The sequence below is a fragment of the Peromyscus eremicus genome, chromosome 15, assembly GCF_949786415.1.
Source record: "Peromyscus eremicus chromosome 15, PerEre_H2_v1, whole genome shotgun sequence".
NCBI lineage: Eukaryota > Metazoa > Chordata > Mammalia > Rodentia > Cricetidae > Peromyscus > Peromyscus eremicus.
Genome location: NC_081431.1, coordinates 58,310,643 through 58,331,421, shown reverse-complemented (window position 1 = coordinate 58,331,421; position 20,779 = coordinate 58,310,643). Strand labels below are relative to the sequence as shown.

At 41.9% G+C, this 20,779-nt stretch overlaps 1 protein-coding gene across 2 annotated transcripts in view; it reads left to right on the top strand.

Annotated features, from left to right (window-relative positions):
* Positions 1-20,779, top strand: part of Kdm5b (lysine demethylase 5B) — a 77,159-nt gene that overhangs the window by 6,614 nt on the left and 49,766 nt on the right. The window lies entirely within an intron of this gene.

Sequence of the window (20,779 nt, the reverse complement as noted above, 5' to 3'; positions counted from 1 at the left end):
GTGTGGTGACACGCCTTTAATCCCAGCACTCAGGAGACAGGGTGCGCAGGTCTCAGGCTAGCTTGGTTTATTTACATAATAGTTCTGGCCAGCCAGGGCTACATAGTAAGACCCAGTCTAAAAAACAACAACCAAAAAAAAAAAAAAAAAAAGGCTGGAGAGATGGCTTAGGGATTAAGAGCACTTGTTGGTCTGCAGGAGGACCCAGGTTTGATTTCCAGCACCCACATGGTGGCTCACAACCCTCTGTAAATCTAGTTCCACAGGATCCTATGCTGTCTTCTGATCTCTACAGGCATAGGCACCCACATGGTGTGCATATATACATGCAAGCAAACATACAAAATCTTTAAACAAAACCTGTGAGGGATGGAGAGATGATTATGATGAAGAGCTCTCTGCTGTGCAAACAGAGGACTCCAGTTCCATTGGACTACTCACATAACAAATCAGGTGTAGTCCCATGTTCCCGTGTAATCCTAGCACTGAGCAGAGAGGAGACAGGGTTCCTGGGCTTCCCTGGCTCCTGCCTAGTGCAGAAATGTACAGTCCAGCTTCCGAGAGGCTAGACCCATAAGGAATAAGGCTGAAATGGGACTATGCTTGATGCCTTCCTCTGGTCTTGTCGCGCACTCATACAGGTGCATGTACTAGCACACACAATTGTGTATATACATGCAGTACATTCACACATGTACATGCGTACTCTGCACACACAAAACTTTACAAGTCAGTTAAGCTCCCTTCCCCCATATAAGAACTACTTTTTTCGATAGAACCATAACTACCAGAGTATACATTAATTTTTAAACTTCTGTTATTTGTGTCTGTGTTGGTGTGTATGGGGAAAGGGAGTGAGCAGGTGTACATGTGCTACTGTGGAGGTCAGAGGACAACTTTCAGGAGTTGTTTTCTCATCCTGTTTTTTTTTTTCCCAGAGCTGAGGACCGAACCCAGGGCCTTGTGCTTGCTAGGCAAGCACTCTACCACTGAGCTAAATCCCCAACCCCCTCATTCTATTTTGTTTTGGAGCCAGATGCTGTTTCTGTCAGGTGTAGTCCTGGCTAGCTAGTTAGAAAGCTTCAGAGTGCTGGGATGGGATTACAGATGCGTGCCACCACATCTGGTTTTTCTGTGGGTCCCAGCGATCAAACTCAGGTTGTCAGGCTTGTTTGGGCAGCAAGTGTTTCCACCCACTGGCCATCTCACTATTCCCTAACTTTTCATTATTAAAAAAGTTACAAGTATTGACAACAGTCCTGTAGTTGTTTTTCTAGATAAAAGTAGAAAGAGCAACAGTCCTGGAATGAAGACCAAACCAGTTGTAGAGAACATTCCGAGCTAGTTAGAGGTAACATTTGAGCAATTCAGAGTGAGCTTTCTAGTATTGAATGAGTAATGGTCACTTCATCTAGTGTAGGGGTTATATAGTTCCTGGGGTTTTAGCCAGTGCTTTTGTTGGTACAGTTTTTGGAGCTTGTAAACAAACTTAACTATTTTGAGGACAACTCTTAGCACATGTAGAGCTGTGTGGGTAGTGGGTGGAGGGCGTTTCCTGTCTGCCTTGTTCCATTGCTGGAATTTGCTGTATTTTATCTCTTCTAATTAGGAAGGGACTTCCTGGTCAGACTGGGCATTTTGTTTGACAGAACACTTGAGAGTCAGGAGTACTCAGGACAAGAAGGAAGTGCCTTTTCAAGAGTCTAATGGGTTAGTTAGGTTGTTAGGGTAACTTTTCTGTGCAGAATAGTAATTTAGCTTTCAGTGTTGATGCTGCAATTTCTGTTTGAGAAAAATTGCCTGTTAACATATGGTATCAGTTTTCCTCCGGTGCTGAGGATGGAAACAATGCCTTGTTCATGTTAGGCAAGTGCTCTATCACTGAGCACTATGTATCCTCAGTCCTTGGTGTTTTTTTTTTTTTTTGTGTGTGTGTGTGTGTGTGTGTGTGTGTGTGTGTGTGTGTGTGAGAGAGAGAGAGAGAGAGAGAGAGAGAGAGAGAGAGAGAGAGAGGAGAGAGAGAGGAGAGAGAGGAGAGAGAGGGGAGAGATAGGGTCTTGAAATTTTTTTATCAAGCTAGCCTGGAACTCCCAGAGTAGCCCAGGCTGGCCTCAAACTCAGTACTTTGCCTTGACTTCCTGAATGCTAGGATTACTAGGATCACCACACTGGGCAACCATTTTCTTTAAAAACCTTTAATTTTAAAATTAGGTTGTATGCTGGCATGATGATGCTATGTTGTATGTCTGTAATCCCAGCTTTTAAGGCTGAGACAAGATGATGTGAAAGTTTAAGGCCAACTGCTAATCTCTTGGAACCTGTTTCTTTCTTTCTTTCTTTCTTTCTTTCTTTCTTTCTTTCTTTCTTTTTTTTTTTTTTGGTTTTTTGAGACAGGGTTTCTCTGTGTAGCTTTTCGCCTTTCCTGGATCTCGCTCTGTAGGACATCTGTTTCTTCCAAGAAATATTTTGTAGGGATAAATTTTATTTATCAAACTGAGGACCTGTGTGTGTGTGTTAAGTATTTATTCTCCCCCCACCCCCTCCAGTTTTTTGAGACAGGTTTTCACTGTGTAGCCTTGGCTGTCCTGGAACTCACTCTGTAGACCAGGCTGGCCTCCAACTCACAGAGATCCACCTCCCAAGTGCTGGGATTAAAGGTGTGTGCCACCACCTCCTGACGTGTATATATTCTTTAAAGTCAATTTCTTTATTATGTAAAAGGAAGGGACTATTTAAATTTTTTTTTTAAAGATTTATTTATTTATTATGTATACAGTGTTCTGTTTGCATGTATCCCTGCAGGCCAGAAGAGGGAGCCAGATCTCATTACAGATGGTTGTGAGCCACCATATGGGTGCTGGGAATTGAACTCAGGACCTCTGGAAGAACAGCCAGTGTTCTTAACCTCTGAGCCATCTCTCCAGCCCCCTAAATTTTTTTTGACATTTTATTTATGTATATAAGTGTTTGTCTGAATGTATGTTTGTGCACCATATAGGTGCAATGCCTGCCTAGGGGGGCCAGGAGAGGGTGTCGGATTCCCTGGGACATACAGATGATAGTGAACCACCATGTGGGTGCTGGGAATCAAACCTGGTCTTCTGGAAGAGCAACCTCTGCTCTTAACCACTGAGCCATCCCTCCACCCCTTAAAAAGTTTTAAAGGTGTCTAGAGTTGTGTTTGTGTGTGTCTATATTGAAAATGAGGGTGTGCACATTTCACAGCATATGTATTTGGAGGTCAGAATAACTTAAATGTTGGTCCTTGCATCTTTCTTGTTTGAGACGTCGCTGCTTTCCCACTGTGTATGCCAGACTACCCAGTCTCCATACTTCTGGGAACTCTGTCTCTCCTTGCCGTCATCCCCTAGAAGCACTGGAAGTATAGACACTGCTCCATGTGTTTGTTTATGCGGGTTCTGAGGATTCTAGTCCAGATCTTCGAGTTTGTGCCGTAAGCACTTTTACTAACTGCCCCATCTTCCCAGCCAGCCCTAGAGTTCTTTAATCTGTTTGCATCATGACCTTGGATAAAGTCTGTTTACCCCGAGTGTGTACCTTCTCATCCTGCTTTAAAGGGATCTGACACCGACCTAGGGCTACTGTCTAGATTAATTAATGGATTGCAGGAGCTTAAAGGTTTTTCCCCCCTTACCCATTGCTAAGAAGAGTCTGGGAACAGATGTAACAAGACAAAAGTTAGTACCAAATACGTATCCCTCATTTTCCTGCAGTGATGTTGGATCTATTTTTTTTTTAAAAGTGAAACTTGGAAAGGCAAAAGCTTAATATCAAAATTAGAATAAGAACTGGGCATGGTGGTGCATGCCTCTAATCCCAGCATTAGTTTAGAGGCAGGAGGATCAAGTTAAAGGCCAGCTCAGATTACATAATGAATTCTAGGTTAGTTTTAGTTTTGGAAATATAGTGAGACCACGAAGCACCACCCTCAACCCCCAACCCTCAAATATACCTGGGAGTGATAGCTTATTCCCAGCATTCAGGAGGCAGAGACAGAATCCTGAGTTCAAGGCTGGCCTGAACTTATATAGTGAAACCTTGATTCAAAAACCCCAACTAGGGGGTGCTAGAGTAGAGTATGGAAGGTTAAGAAGGACTCCTTCTATACAGTCATGGGAAGTCATTTATGCTGTGGTGTGTTGGTTTTGGGGTCATTCATACTCTTGTAAACCCATACCCATTCCACTGTAAGCCTAATAAACTCAGAAAATAAAACCCACACAGATTTCACCCTTCCAAGAATGTAAAGAATAAAATCCTCCTGTTCATTTGAGAGGGGCTATGTAATCCAAGGTGTTCATAAACTCCCTTGTTATTGAGAATGACCATGAACTCCTGATCCTGCTGCTTCTACCTCCCAGGATTGTAGCTTTGTAGCTATGATTATCATATTCTACTTTATTTATTTACTGTTTTATATGTGTGAATGTTTTGCCTGCATGTGTGTGTGAGCGCTATTGAGTGCCTGATGCCTATGATGGCCAGAAGAGGGCATTGGATCACTTTAACTAGAGTTACAAATGACTGAGCTGCCATGTGAGTGCTGGGAATTGAACCTAGGTCTTTTGGAAGAATAGCAAGTGCTCTTACCCATTGAGCCATCTCTCCAGCTCCTATTTATTTGTTTTTATTTTTTAAAGATTTTTGTGTATATATTTTGTTCTGTGTGAGCATGTGCACATATGTGTGTAGGTAGGACTAGACCTTGTGCGAACATACATGTCGAGGCCCGAAGTGGGCATTAGATTTCTGGAATTTGGAGTAACAGGTGTTTGCAGGATGTCCTGTTTGATATGTGGGTTCTGGGATTGGGACTCCAGTCCTCATGATTGTACAACAAGTGCTTTTAACTGCTGAGCCACGTGCTCCAGCGGGGCCCTCACACCCCCTTTATTCTTGAAGCAGAGTCTCACTATACATAGTGAGGTTTTCTTAGTACCTGAATCTTTAATTTGAAGCCTGCCAGGTCTATAAACTGAAAAAAAAATTTTTTTTGTATGTGTGCCAGCCCATACAGTCCTAGGTATTCAGCCTCGGGCCTCAAGCTCGGCAAGCACTTGCCAGGGAGCTACAGCCCCAGCATGTCTTACGTCTTTTTTTTCTGCCTGTGTTTTCTTCTTAAATAAGTCAGACAAATCTTTTCTCAATGAAAGTAACTAGAGTTTATAATCATAAAGACTTGGAATCATGGGTCTGGAGATTTATGGGTCTCATATTATTCTTGTAAAGATCTAGTACCCATGTCAGGCAGCTCATAACTGCCTGTAATGCCAGCTCCAGGGGTCCCACACCTCAGACTTGAAGGGCGCCTGAAGTCACATGCATATACCCACATACACGTAGTTAAAAACAATAAAAATCTTAAAGCCCTTAGATTTACGTAATCTCTTATACTTCTTAGATGGATTTATGTATTTTATACTTTCACTGTGATCTTACTACTGTACTTTTGTGTATGTATGTGTTAGTCTTAGATCAAGTCTGAGACTAGAAACCGCGTACAAATTCTGGATATATGTAGTAACCCATTCTGGTAATGCCAGTGCTGGGAAGGCAGAGAAAGAAGACAGCATACTTGGAGCTCACTGGCTGTCAGTCTGGCCCAATTATTGAGTTGTGAGTCAACCAGAGACTTTTTTCAAAGAAGGTGAATGTTATCCAAGAATGTTATCCCCAACCTTCTCATACTTCTCATACACACATGTGCACCTGTACACATACACATACACACTTGTTAGAAAGACACTCTCGGGGCTGAAGAGATGGCTCAGTGGTTAAGAGCACTGACTGCTCTTCCAGAGGATCTGGGTTCAATTCCCAGCACCCACATGGCAGCTCCCAGCTGTTTGTAACTCCAGTTCCAGGGGACTTGACACCCTCAACACAGATATACAGACAGAACACCAATGAACATAAAATAAATAGAAAGACACTCCTCATGATAGTAAAGGTTTATTATTAATGTATTTTGTGTATGTGCATGATACATCAGCTTTCATTTTTAGGGACCCCTGGCTGGCCTTGAACTATCTGAGGCTGACTTGGATCTCCTGATTCTCCTGCTACCAATGCACAGGTGTTGGTACACTAAACATAGCTAAGCTCTTCTATTTAAAACTTAAAAAAGAAGATAGTTGGAGATTTTTAATTACATTTCATACCTGCGTGCGTGCTCAAGTAGGATACTTAAATGCCCTGTGCGCCTTTGGAAGAATAGTAAAAGGAGACCTAGACTAGTTCCATAAGGTTTCTAATCCAACAAACAGGCACTGACATCATTTAACCAACTCTCTCAAAGACCCCACCTCTTAAGCTGGTTATTAAGTTTCAGCATGAATGCCTAGGGGCACAGACATTGAAACTAGCAGTAGGAATTGTATTGAAGATCTGGGTATATAGTTCTCAAAATGCTTACCTAGGCCATTGGTTTGATCCCCACCATAGCTTAAGCCGTGGGTGGTGGTTTAGACCTATAATCCCAGCACTCTGTCAGAATGATTAGAAGTTTGAGGCCAATTTGTGTTAGGACCGTGTCTCAAAAAAACAACAAAAAAATATGTGTAATATATTGAGTAGACTGACATTATGCCTTGTGTAAATGTTAAGATGACCAGTGGGGTTCACTGAGATTTTTCCTAGCTCCTTCTAATTCAGTGCTATTTGGAATCATAACATGTTTTTATCTAAAATAATTGTTTCCATCCTTAATCTTAATGTATCTAAATTGTAGCAGCGCTAAATATCTATTAGTTAATATGTTGCATTTAGAGAAATATGGCTTATTGTTTACATTTTTAACTACAGTTTTAAGTGTGTCTTTGTATATGTCCTGTAGAAGAGTACAGCAACTATCTTTTTTTCTAAATGATTCATTTACTTTTATTTTATGTGCATTGACTGGTGTTTTGCCTGCATGTATATCTGTGTCAATGTGTCAGGATCCCTGGGAACTGGAATTACAGACATTATAAGATGCTCTGTGGGTACTGGGAGTCCTGAAAGAACAGCCAGTGCTAGTGCTGTTAACCACTGAGCCATCTCTCCAGCTCAAATGTCTCTATTTTAATTAGTTAATCATTTTTTGTTTGTGTTTTATTTTTTGAGACAAAGTCTCACTGTGTAACCTTGGCTGTCCTGGAACTTCCTATTCAGACGAGTCTGGCCTTGAGCTCATAGCCCTATCTTTACTTCTCTAGTGCTAGGATTAAAGACATCAATTACTTTTTTTTTTTTTTTTTTTTTTTTTGAGATAGTTTCTTACTCAGTAGGCCAGGCTGGTCAGGTACTCACTCTGTAACTGCAGATTGGCTTTGGACTCCTTTGGCAATCTTCCTTTCTCATCTTCCTGAGTACTGGGATTACAAGTATGAGCCATCTTACCTGGTTTATTTAATTGTTTTTGTTACAACTTTATATATTGTGTGTATGTGTGATGCGTGTATGTAGGCAAGCATGCCACTGCACTTGTCTGGAGGTCAGAGGACCACTTTGGAGTCTTTTTTCTCCTTCCACCTTTACATGGGTTCTAGGGATTGAACTCAGGTCCTCACTTTCAAAGTAAATGCTTTATGTGCTGAGCCATTTTGCTAGCCCCTGGTTTACTTTATTTTTTTTAAATGACTTATTGTATTTTGCCTGCGTGTGTGCGTGTGCGTGTGCGTGTGCGTGTGCGTGTGCGTGTGCGTGTGCGTGTGCGTGTGCGTGTGCGTGTGCGTGTGCGTGTGCGCGCGTGTGTGTGAAGGTGTTGGAAGTTACAGACAGTGTGGCTTTGGCTGACCTTGAACTCACAGAGATGCACTTTCAGCCTTCCAAGTGCTGGCATTAAAGGAGTGGGTCACAAATGCTCAGCTTTATTTGGAATCATTTAAAAACATTTTATAAAATTGTATGTATGTTTGCATGTATGTGTCTGCACATGCCACAACACACATGCAGGTTTGAGGTTAGAGGGCAACTTGCCTGAAGTCAGTTCTCTTTTCATCATTGGGTCCCAGGGATTAAAGTTGATTGTCAGCCGTGATTATTGAGGTGGACAGGCAAGCATTTGGATGGCCCAGTTTTCTGGGGTCATTCTAGTCTAAAATATGCCTAGGATTTTGTTAGGAGTGAGTGAGTGAGTGAGTGAGTGAGTGTGTGTGTGTGTGTGTGTGTGTGTGTGTGTGTGTGTGATCCTGGGTATGGGAGAAAATAGAAAAATGAAATTTAATGGACCAGCATATATGCATGCGATAAAATAGATTGAAATTAACAAGGGGTTAGAGAGATGCCTCAGTGGTTAAGAGCACCTGTTTAGTTCCCAGCACCTACATGCATACTCACAATCATCTGTAACTCTAGTTTCAGGGCAGCTGATGCACTTTTCTGACCTGTCACACATGGTGCATATACATACATGCAGAAAAATACTTATACGTATAAAATAAATATTTAAAAAATTGGCATCTGGAGAGCTGGCCCAGCAGCTAAGAGTACTTTTTCTTCATGCAGAGGGCTCTGTTTGACTTCTGGTACCCAATGTTGGCTCACAATCATCCATAACTCTAGTTCCAGGTGATTAGATGCCCTCCTCCTCTGACCTCTACAGGCGCACACACACACACACACACACACACACACACACACACACACACAGTTATTTGAGCAAACACTCAGACATAAAAAACAAACAAGTCTAGGCTGGGCTGGGCATGGTGGTGCACGCCTTTAATCCCAGCACTGGGGAGGAAGAGGCAGGCAGGCAGTCTACAGAGCGAGTTCCAGGACAGTCAAGACCACACAGAGGAACCCTGTCTCGAAAAACCAGGAAAACAAACAAACAAACAAAAACCCAAACAAACAATGAATAAGTCTAAGTAAAAAAATAAGAGAAAAAGGAAAACTCTACTTATTAAACAGTTTACTTCCTTGGGAGAATTGTGTTGTTCATTCATTTGATTCGAACATAACTTGATCTTATTAAGTAATAAGTAGACCAGTCACAATTGCAGTGGGATTTGAAATTCCTTCTGTTCTCTATCAGTGCCTTTTATATCAGTCTATCAATGACCAGAAAGAAATAATGCTGTCCCATTTTCACACTTAGTCCACATCATGGAATTTGTTATAGGGATTTATGGTTTTCTTAGAATCCTCCATGAAATTTGTTTTGTTTTTTGTTTTTTGAGACAGGGTTTCTCTGTGTAGCTTTGGAGCCTTTCCTGGAACTCACTCTGTAGCCCAAGTTGGTCTGGAACTCACAGAGATGAGTGCCTCTTCCTCCCCAGCACTGGGATTAAAGGCGTGCAACCCCAGCCCGGCGGTGGTGGCGCACGCCTTTAATCCCAGCACTTGGGAGGCAGAGCCAGGTGGATCTTTGTGAGTTCGAGGCCAGCCTGGTCTACAGAGCAAGATCCAGGAAAAGGCGCAAAGCTACACAGAGAAACCCTGTCTCAAAAACAAACAAACAAACAAACAAAAAACCCCCAAAAAACAAAAAACAAACAAAAAACCCAAACAACCAAACAACCAAACAAACAAACAAAAAAAGGCGTGCAACCCCACCGCCCGGCTCCTCCGTGAATTTTTTTTTTTTTTAAAGACTTATTTATTATGTATACAGAAGAGGGCACCAGATCTCATTATTGATGGTTGTGAGCTACCATGTGGTTGCTGGGAATTGAACTGGAAGAGCAGCCAATGCTCTTAACCTCTGAGCCATCTCTCCAGCCCTCTGTGAATTTTTTAAAAGTATCTTATGGGTGTACAAATGTTTTGCCTGCATGTACGTACTTTCATCATATGCATGCCTGGTACTTGAAGAAATTGGAAGAGATCTTTGAATTCTTTAGAGTTATGGGTGCCTATGAGCCACCACGGTGGCACTTGGAATTGATCCCAGCTCCTCTGAAGAGAACAAGTACTCCTGACCACTGAGTTGGCTCTCCAGCCTTCAGCATGAATTTTGAGAGCTTGTTTGGAGGTTCTAGCAGGGGTGTGCAGCTACGCATATATATGCCCTTGACCAAAGACAGGTCCTCCTATTCAGGGAAGGTCTTGTCCTCTTTACATGTGCTCATGCTTCAGGAGGGACACATACACATGGAACCTTGAGGAAGGGAAGGGACACCTGCCTAGCCAGCCAGGTCAGCAGAATCTACTCTGGCGCCATGAATTTTGAAAAGATTGTTTGCATTACAGGCCTGATAAGATTTTGAGGATATGCCAAAATATAAATTACTCCATTAGGTAACTTTGGCAGACCTTTTCAGGGAAATTTTATGAGAGTAAGGTCTCAGCTGGGTGTGGTGCCCCTTTAATCCCAGCACTCCAGGAGGCATAGGTGGGTGGATCTCTAAGTTCAAGGCCAGCCTGGTCTACAGAGTGAGGTCTACAGACAATAAACAAAAATGAAGAAAACAACAAAAAAGGTCCCTGTGTGGTCTGGTTACCCCCCTTACAAACACATTAAAAAAGATGAAAACAAATGCAAAAAGATTTTAAAAAAATTTATGTTCCTTTGTGTGTATGACCATTTTGCCTGCATTCATTTGCAGCACAAGTGTGCCTGTTGGGTCCCCAAAATTGGGGCTACAATTGGCTGTGAGCCACCATTTGGGTGCTGAGAGTCAAACCTGGGTCCTCAGCAAGAGCAACAAGTGCTCTTAAGGTTGAGCCAGCTCTCCAGCTCCCAGCTCCCGGAAGATACAGTTTTTATTATCAAGGCTAATGTGTCTGCTTTTTCGTGGTGCTGAGGATTGAAATGATGAAAACATGAGGTGATGGTCTTACACATGTTAAGTAGATAAGTAGATAACATTTTGAAACAAAGGTAGGGTTGCAGGATGTTTATAAACAACTTTTTGAAACAAAGACATGATTGTCATTTTCTGGAACAGGCAGTACAGAACCATTTGTAGTTAAGGTTACAGCCCAATCCTTAAAAAACAGACGTTTAATCATAGACAGAAATGAACCTAGGAGGCTGTCAGGCAACATACAAGGCTCAGTCTCACAAAACAAATACCCTTATTCCCAACAAAACTCTAGTAGAGAGCCTAGTAATTCTTTCTGGTTTTTTTTTTTTTTTTTTTTGGATGTAAAGAATGGCTGGTGGTGGTGGTGGTGGAGCACGCCTTTAATCCCGGCACTGGGAGGCAGAGCCTGGTCTACAAAGTGGGATCCAGGACAGGCACCAAAACTACACAGAGAAAAAAAAAAAGATACCTGTGTGCGTGGAGGGTGCATTGTATGTGTACAGGCTCACAGGAAAGCAGAAATCAGAACAGGATGGTAGGGTTAGGGTGTCTTCCTCTATTGCTCTCTGCCCTGTGACCCTGGACACGGTCCTTCACTGAACCAGAAGAGCTGGTCTTTTCAGTTAGGCTGGCTTGCCTGGAAGCTGAGGAGCTGCCTGTTTTCACCCTGAATAATGTCATGCCTGGCTTTTCATGTGGGTGCTGGAGAGTCAATCCCAGGTCTTTGTTTCCAGAGCGAGCATTATTCTGACCCATTGAGCCATCTCTTTAGCCCTTCCACCTGCCTTTTGATTCTATGAAGTGAAATGCAATGTTTCTTAAAGAGCAAATAATACATCTTTTCCCTCCCAATCACAGTGCTTGGGAGGGAAAAGCAGGTGGTTCAAGGCCAGCCTTTTCTACATAATGCCTTCTAGGCCAGCCAGGGATACACAGTGAGACTCAAGAAGAGGCAAGACAACTCAGTGTGAGTTATACTGACTGGATGGAGTACTGGAGTACAAAAGGGAATAAAGTGTAAAATGTGGACTTCGATCAATAAAACAAATGTGTTGTACTAATGCAAGGTATTAATAGGAAGAAACTAGTTTGTCATTTTTCTATAAATCTAAAACTTAAAAAAGCCTACTAAAGGTCATTTTGATCATTTTTATGCTTTATACTTTTCTGACACCAATAGGAGAGCTCTCAAGGATGAGTTTGGCTGGGAATATATAGCTCAGTGGTACAATACTTTGCTGCTTTACATGTCTTAAGGCTCAGGGCTTGATACCCAGCAGTGCTATTTTTTTTTTTAAAGTATATAGGGTGGGTGCTAGAGAGATGGTTTAGCTGCTAAGAGCACTGGCTGCTCTTCCAGAGGGTCTGGGTTTAACTTCCAGCACCCATATGGCAGCTCACAACTGTCTGTAATTCCAGTTCCAGGGAACCTTGACATCCCCTTCTCGACTAAATGGGCACTGCACACATGTGGTACAAAAACATACATGTAGATAGAACACCCATACACATAAAATTAAATGAACGCGTTAAGAAAAAGAAATACAAAGGGGCCCATTGGACAGCAGCCATCACCAGAACATCGTGTGTTTACATTGGATCACCTGGAGCTGGAGTTAGAAGTGGTTGTGAGCCACTTGATGTGGGTGCTGGAAATTGAACTCAGGTCCTCTGTAGGAGCAGAAGATGGCCATCTTTGTTGGCCATCTCTCTAGCCCCTTATTTTATCTTAATTTATTTTCCGTGTGTATGTATGTGTGGGTTGATGAGTGTGTGCCATACCAGATGTGGAAGTCAAAGGACCATTTTCCAGAGTTGCTTCTCTCCTTCCACTGTTTGGGTCTTGGGAATGAACTGCAATCTCACTGGCCCAACCACCTGCTTGATGATAAAGACACCTAAGTTGTTGCATATATGTATTTCTCAAATCTTTATTAAGGTGATAATTTTTGTCAACCTCAACTGAAAAGATGGCTAACGTAGCTTAAAGACTCTCTAGGATTTCTTAAAAATTTTGCACTGAGGTTTTATATTAATTCTTATAAACCTATAAACTATAAGAATATGGACTTAGGAATCTGCTCTTCTGCTAGCATTGGAATGTAATCCTATGAGTACATAAGTATGATGATGAAAATAAATAAAAATAAATGAAAAGAAGAAAATAAACAACTCCTCCCATAATTCTGATGACCAACTTTCACAGTATATGCAATTAGGAAACTGCTTTGGTGCATAGTTAATGTTACTCTTAGTAAACTAACAAGAATAGGCTCTTTTTTGAAAAGTTTTTTTTTATTTAAATTTTCTTTATATATTTTGATAGTATTCTTTCCCTACCCTGACTTTTTCCAGATTCTCTCCACCTCCCTAACCCGTCCATCTTGATGTTCCCTCTCTCCCTTTCAAAAATAAAAGTGATAAAGCCAAGAAAAAGGAAATAATCCAGCCAGCGGTGGTGGCACACACCTTTAATCCCAGCACTCGGGAGGCAGAGCCAGGGAGATCTCTGTGATGGTCTATAAAGCAAGTTCCAGGACAACCAGGATTGTTACACAGAGAAACCCTGTCTCAAAAAATCAAAGCATCCCCCACCTTGAAATCTTAATAAGACCAAAAAACAGAACAAAACAAAAAACCCAAAATGAAACCATTCTCCTTTCCCTCCCCACTGATACTCACAAAACCCTAAAGTCTGGTTTCTGTTGGCACTGCTCCTGGGCATGGAGCTTGCCTTGTAGTGTGGTTGGTAAATCCAGTGACATTAAATTGGAGAAAACTAATTGTCCTTTCCAAGTAGTTAGGGGTCAGACTTTGGTCCACTACCCCTTCTCCGTGATGAAGTTTTGTCTGGTTTGAACTGGTGCAGGTCTTGTGAGTTCATGTGCATGTCAACCCTGCTGTGTTTGGTAGGTAGTTTCCTTCGAGTAATCCATCACTCCTAGCTCTTATCTTTCCACCTCTTCTTCTTTAGAGAGATCCCTTGTGGGGAGGGGTTTGATAAATACATCCCATTTAGGACTTAGATGATTGCTTGCTCCAAAGTCTTTGCACATTTTCCAGTTCTGGGTCTCAGGGCTAATTACTGCCTACAGTAAGAAGCTTCTCAGAGTTGAGCCAATGCAATGAGGATCTGAGTCCAAGCCTGCCTGGTGTGGCCGTTGTGGGTCCGTGGTAGAGACTGGATCTATGGGTCTGGCAGGAGTCACAACAGGATGGAGATGTGTTACAAGGAAAGAAGAAATAGGGGAATCCTGGGTCTGCACCAGGAGGCCAAGTCCCTAGAGGATGGAGGTGGGCTGAGAGGTGTTCCTCAAGAAGGGGTTTTTGACACTGACTTTTAATTTGTTTGCCTGCCGGGACTCAAAGCCCTAACTTGTGGAGCTTCTGTTGAGTGTACTTTCTCATTTTGCTAATTATCAGACCTCAAAATGGTAACAACCTCTTATAATTAGAAACATTTAAAGGATATTCTAATATATGAAATATGGATGCTAATAATTGTTCTACAAAGGAAATTCTTTTGGCATTTAAGAAGGATCTTAGACATTCTTAGATATTCTTGGAAAGTTACTCTCACATGGGTTAATCTTTGCTTTTTAACTAACTATTGTAGTTAAATGTGATTTAAGTGGTTGTTGCTAAGTTAATGCTGGGACTAAGAAAAATGTTTACCTGCTTCTCAGTCCTCTCTGAGGATTTTCAGTCTTCAGCTTCTTCCTTAATTGCTTTCCCAAGGAGCACATCTCTGAGTGCTAAGGAAAGTACCTGAGCCTTTTAATGATACAATTCTTGTAATTTTTGTTTTGAAAGTTAAAATTTTTAAAAAGTTTTAAAAGCAAAGGAAATTAAAATAAATCCCAGAAGGAAATTTATATAGGACCGCTTTATAGACTGCTTTGAATTTCTGTTTTGTTTTTTTGAGACAGAGTAGTAGTTTGTATCCCTGCTGGGCCTATTACTCACTATATACAGTCCAGGCTGGTCTCAAACTCACAAGCAATCCTCTTGCCTCACCCTCACAAATGCTGGGATTACAGATATGGAGCCATACCATGCCTGACTTACTATAACTCTTATTATACTTATGATGGCAGTCTTGTTATTCTGTAAGAGTGACTTATGATCTACATTATTGATAGGGGATAAAAATTTTACTGTTTTGGTTAAATTACCTACACTTTGCCAAATATGTCTTAGTTCTCTGTGATATAGTTGAGTATCCAAATAGTGTGTAATTTTAAGTTTTAGGCCAGGTGTGGTAATGCATGCCTGTCGTAATCCCAGCAGAGACATGAAGAGATTTCTGTATTTTTTCACTTTTATTTTTAATTTATTTATTTTTGGACCAGGCTGGCCTTGAACTCAGAATCCTCCTGCCTCTGCCTCCCGAGTGCAGGATCAAAGGCATGCGTCACCATCACCTGGCTCTTTTTTCACTTTTAAATATATTTTTTTCTTATCACTGTTGTAAGTTAAAAGGACAACTTTTGGAGTCTTTAATTAAAAAAAATGTATGGGCTGGAGAGAGGGCTCAGTGTGTAAGAGCAGGCTCCTCTTCCAGAGGACCCGGGTTCAATTCCTAGCTCCCACATGGCATCTCCTAACTGCCTGTGACTCCAGTTTCAGGGGATCTGACACCTTCACACACACAGGCAAAATACAAATGCACATGAAATAAAAATAAATTATTGTAAAAATGTGTGTGGGGCCCTGTATACAGTGTGTGGTGGTGCTGACAGAAGCCAGAAGGGGGGCATCAGATTCCCTGGAGCTGGAGTTACAGGTGATTGTGAGCTGCCATGTGGTTGCTGGAATTGAACTCATGCGCTCTGCAAGAGCAGCAAGTGCTTCTAACCACTGGGCCGTCTCTCCAGCCTTTAGTTCTCTTTCTGCCATGGATTCTAAGGCTTCGCACTCAGGTTGCCAGGCTTATGCCATGAGCACTTAACTAGCTGAACCATCTTGCCAGCCTGTGACTTGTTTATAACTTTTCCACCTTCTCATTTAAAACAACTACACAAGGCCAGACCTCTATGGGTGACTTAGTTCTCTGTGACAATATCCAAATATTTGTAATTTTGATTATGTATGTATGTATTAGATAAGGTTTCTCTATGTAGCCCTGGCTATCATGAAACAACTCATTATGTAGACTAGCATGGATGGCCTTGAACTCACAGAGGTCCACCTGCCTCTGCTTCCTGAGTGCTGGAGATTAAAGGCGTGCGCCACCATGCCCCAGCCACCATGCCCCAGCCACCATGCCCCAGCCACCATGCCCCAGCCACCATGCCCCAGCCACCATGCCCCAGCCACCATGCCCCAGCCACCATGCCCCAGCCAACTTTGTAATTTTTCCATTGGAGTAGAGCTTTCCCCTTTAAAGCCTCAAAATGGAAGAGCATTTACCACTTTTCCCTGATTTTTGTTGTTTTTTGGTTTTGGTGGGTAGAAAAGGAAGAAAGCTTCGAAGTGATTTCTATTAATGAAAAAATGATCTTAAACTATTTTTCTATCCCTCTTGTAGGCCTGTTGGCAACTAAATGTTTTCCTTTTGATGTGCCACTTTTTAGAATTTATCTTATTTGAATCTGCAGGCTCAGCATAAATTATGCATATGAAATTTTTTTTTAGAATTTTATCATGTGTGTTTGTGCATGTGCAGGGGTGTGCCAAGGTGCTGATGTGGAGGTCAGAGGGTAACTTTGAGAGTCAGTTCTTTCCTTCTGTGGAGCGCAGGAACTAAACCCAGGCAATCAAGCTTGTGTAACAAATGCTTTTACATTCCGAGCCATCACTGGTTCACATATAAAACTTGTATAGATTTTTGAGAACATAATCTCCTCACTCTGTTCTTCTAAGCATTTCTTGTAGCAGAGGCTGGCCTTGAACTATTGTAATTGTCCAACCTCTGTTTCCTGTGTGCTGAAATTTACAGGAGTGTACTACCATGCCCAGCAGGAATGTTTTCTGCATCTTTATTTTTTAGGATAGGAAAGCATATAAACAGGTCTTCCTGGGAATAACCTGTCTATTGTTTTTAAGTCTTAGTGTATAAAAGTTTCAGACCACAAGGACAGCATATTATGACTATATATTTGGGCTGGAAAGATAACTCAGCAGGTAAAGGCACTTGCTGCCTGCCAAGCCTGATGACTTGAACTCAACTCTTGGGGCTCACATAGTGGAAAGAAGTGATTCCCAAAAATTGTTCTGTGACACACACACACACACACACACACACACACACACACACACACACCAGTTCCTCCCCCCCCTTTCCTTTCTTTAAAAAAAAAAATCTATATGGGTTTCCTCTTCTCACTACTTAACTGGGGTTGAATCTAGTGCCTCAAGTTTCCCAGGCCAGTGCTGTACTACTGAACCATATGCCCAGCCCAAGTTCCTTTCTGAAAACCAATAGCCTTTGTAAAGTATGCAAAGCTTTGGACAAGTCTTCCTTTTACTTTGGCAATGGGGCATTAAGAAGCAATGTGAGGCCGGGCGGTGGTGGCGCACGCCTTTATTCCCAGCACTCGGGAGGCAGAGCCAGGCGGATCTCTGTGAGTTCGAGGCCAGCCTGGTCTACAGAGCGAGATCCAGGAAAAGCGCGAAGCAACACAGAGAAACCCTGTCTCGAAAAACAAAACAAAACAAAAAACAAACAAAAAGAAGCAATGTGGTTTCTCTCCTATGATCTTGTTCTGTATAATTTAGCATATTAATTTCTTCAGATATTGATCTAAACATAAACTTTAATCTTTGAGTCTATGGAGTATTTTCTGTTTTTGTTTGTTTTTTGTTTTTGTTTGTTTTCTTTTTGGTCCTCTCAGACAGGCTACTGCTGTGTAGTTCAGTCAGGCTTAGAACACCTTGCCTCTCACACAGCCTTCTAGAGCTGGCATACAGGTGTGCTGGCACACCTACTATAGAATATTTTATGTGTGTTTATGACATGGTCTTATCCCAGGATGGCTGAAGATGACCTTGAACTTCTGATCCTCTTGTTTGTACTTTCCAAGTGCTGGGATTACAGACAGGTGTGCATCACCATGGCTGTTTTATTTGTGTGTGCAGTGTATGCATGGACTTGCTCATGTGCTATGTGCTTGCTGGTGCAGGCTTGTCAAGAGACAAGTTGGCACTGGGGTGGCTTCTAAGATTTGCTTGTCCCTGACCCTCATCACTGGAGTTACAAGTGTGGGTCACTGTGCCTAACTAGGTTTACCTAGGTTCAGGGATCTGAACTCATTCCTGCACAGTGAACACTTTACCCACTGAACTTCCCACTGCTCAAGCCCAGTTTTTATGTCATGCTGTAGATTGAACCTGTGTGTGTGTGTTGTGTGCACATAAATATACATATATACACTTATGGTAGATGTGATGGTTAGTCTTGTCCACCTGATAAAGTCTCGAGTAATCTGTGAGATAGAACTCTAGACATGGGGTGAGGGTTATCTTAGATTAATTGATGTGAGAAGACCCATCCTAATTGTGGGCAAGGCCATTCCCTGGAGAAATCTTGGACTGTATAAAGTTGGGACAGTGAACTGAGGACTAGAATGCACGCCTTGATTCATTGCTTGCTCTGCTTGCTGACCGGATGTGGTGTGACTAGATGATCCAAACTCCATGGACTATACTCTTGAATTGTGAGCCAGAATGAACTAAAGTTGTGTGTGTGTGTGTAGGGGTGGGAGGGAGGGAGTGTCTCTGCATGTGGAGACCAGAAAAGGGCTTTCGATCTCCTCACTGGAGTTACAGGTGTACAGGGATTCCCAGTTTGTTGTGTTGGTGCTGGGATCCAAACTTTAATTCTGTGGTTATGCTGCAAGCTCTGAACTGCTGAGTCATCTCTCAGCCCCATTTAAGTTGCTTTTGTCAGAATATTTTCTCACACACACAGAAAGATAAACTAGACAGGAGCAAACGCCTTACGAGCTGAGCCACATTTCTGAGTATGAAATTGGATTAAAGGCTATGAATTTCCGTGAATTAACATTCTCATTATCTGAAATAATATATTATTTAAAATATTCTGGTTTGTATTTAAACCAGATAAGGAAGGAAAATTACCTATGTTTCCATCAATAAGTTTGTCTTACAACATTTGTCTTTATTTACCATGTTAAAATATGTAATATAAAACTTGTCATTGTAACCATCAAGTGTATAAATTATTAGCTCTGAATAAATACAGTGTTATGCATCCATAATCACTATCTGTCATTAGATCTTTCATTATCCCAGCTGAACCCTTATAGTAGATATTTTATTGTAGTTATTTTCCAGTTTCCTCCATATTTAGGTAACAATTTAAACATTTTGGATTTGTTTTTGTTCGTGGGGTTTTTTTTTTTTTTTTTTTTTTTTTTTGAGACAGGGTTTCTGTGTGCAGCCATGGCTGTCCTGGAACTTGCTCTGTAGACCAGGCTGACCTTGAACTCACAGAGATCCACCTGAGTCTGCCTTCTAAGTGCTGGGATTAACATAACTTTTGTTTTTGTTTTTTGAGACAGGGTTTCTTTGTGTAGCTTTGCACCTTTCCTGGAACTCGCTTTGTAGACCAGGCTAACATAACTTTTTAATAGTGCTAAATTCAGCACCTTGCCCACATTAGGCAAGCATTCTACCACTGAGCCACACCCTCCCTCTGCTTTTTATTTTTGACACTGTTAGGGACTAAATTTTCTTACCTGTTATTTCCTCATCATAGCAGTTCCTTGATGGTAGGAAGATTCTCCAAAGAATAGATACCTATATGCGTAGACATTAAGAATAGCTTTAAAGATGGATTTAAGTATCAGTGCTGGGGATGTCTTTCTGTATTCTGTGAATGTGTGTTGCTCTGATTTGGTTGATAAATAAAATGCTAATTGGCCAGTAGCCAGGCAGGAAGTATAGGTGGGATAAGCAGAGAGGAGAATTCTGGGAAGAGGAAGGCTGAGTCAGGAGTCTCCAGCCAGACACAGAGGAAGCAAGATGTGAAGGCAGAACTGAGAAAAAGTACCAAGCTACGTGGCTAAACATAAATAAGTATTATAGATTAAGTGTAAGAGCTAGTCATTAGTTAGCCTGAGCTAATGGCTGAGCAGTTTTAATTAATATAAGCCTCTGTGTGTTTACTTGGGTCCAAGGAGCTGCAGGACTGGTGGGTGAGAGAGATTTTTCCTGACCATGGGGTCTGGTGAGACACAGGAAAACCTTAGCTACATGTCAGTTCTCCTTTTCTTCTATTGAAGAATTGATCCTGATACAATTTTTTTTTGCACAAGAATATCTTGTAGCCCAGGACTTGAATTTACTATATAGCTGGGGGTGACTTGAACATCTGATTCTCTTTTGCCTCTATTTGAATGCAGAGATTCCAGGGGTGTGCTGCCACACCTGGTTTGTGGGGTGCTAGGGATCAAACCCAGGGCGTCAGGCATGCTATCAAATGAAGTTCATTCTTACCTTCAAGTGTGTGTGTGTATGTATGTACACAGGTGTATTTGTGCATCCTTGTGCCCATGTGGGCAAGTATGGAGGCCAGAAGTCGTCCTTAGGTATCTTCTTCCACCCTTCTCTACCTTTTTAAACAAAACTATTTAGTGTGTATGGTTGCATGCCTGTCACCATTCATGATTGGAAGTCTGTTCTCTCCTACCATGCAGTATATAAAGATAAAACCTGGATTCTCAGACTTGGTAGTAAGCACCTTTACCCACTGAGCCGTCTCACGAGTCTCTCTGCTATAGTTTTGAGACAGTCTTTTCCCAAACCTGAAACTCATCCATCACACGAGTGGCCCCCAAGCTCCAGGGAATCTACCTTTCTCTGCTCTTTCAGCTGTGGGTTTACAGGTACATGCCTGACTTTTTTCTAGGATCTGAACTCAGCTTCTCATACCTACTAAGGCAACTTCCTCCCTCTCTCCCTCTTTCCTTAGAGACAGAATTTCACCATGTAGCCCAGGTTGCCATGAACTTGTGACAGTCTTCCTGCCTCTGCTTCCAGAATGCTGGGATTACAGGCAT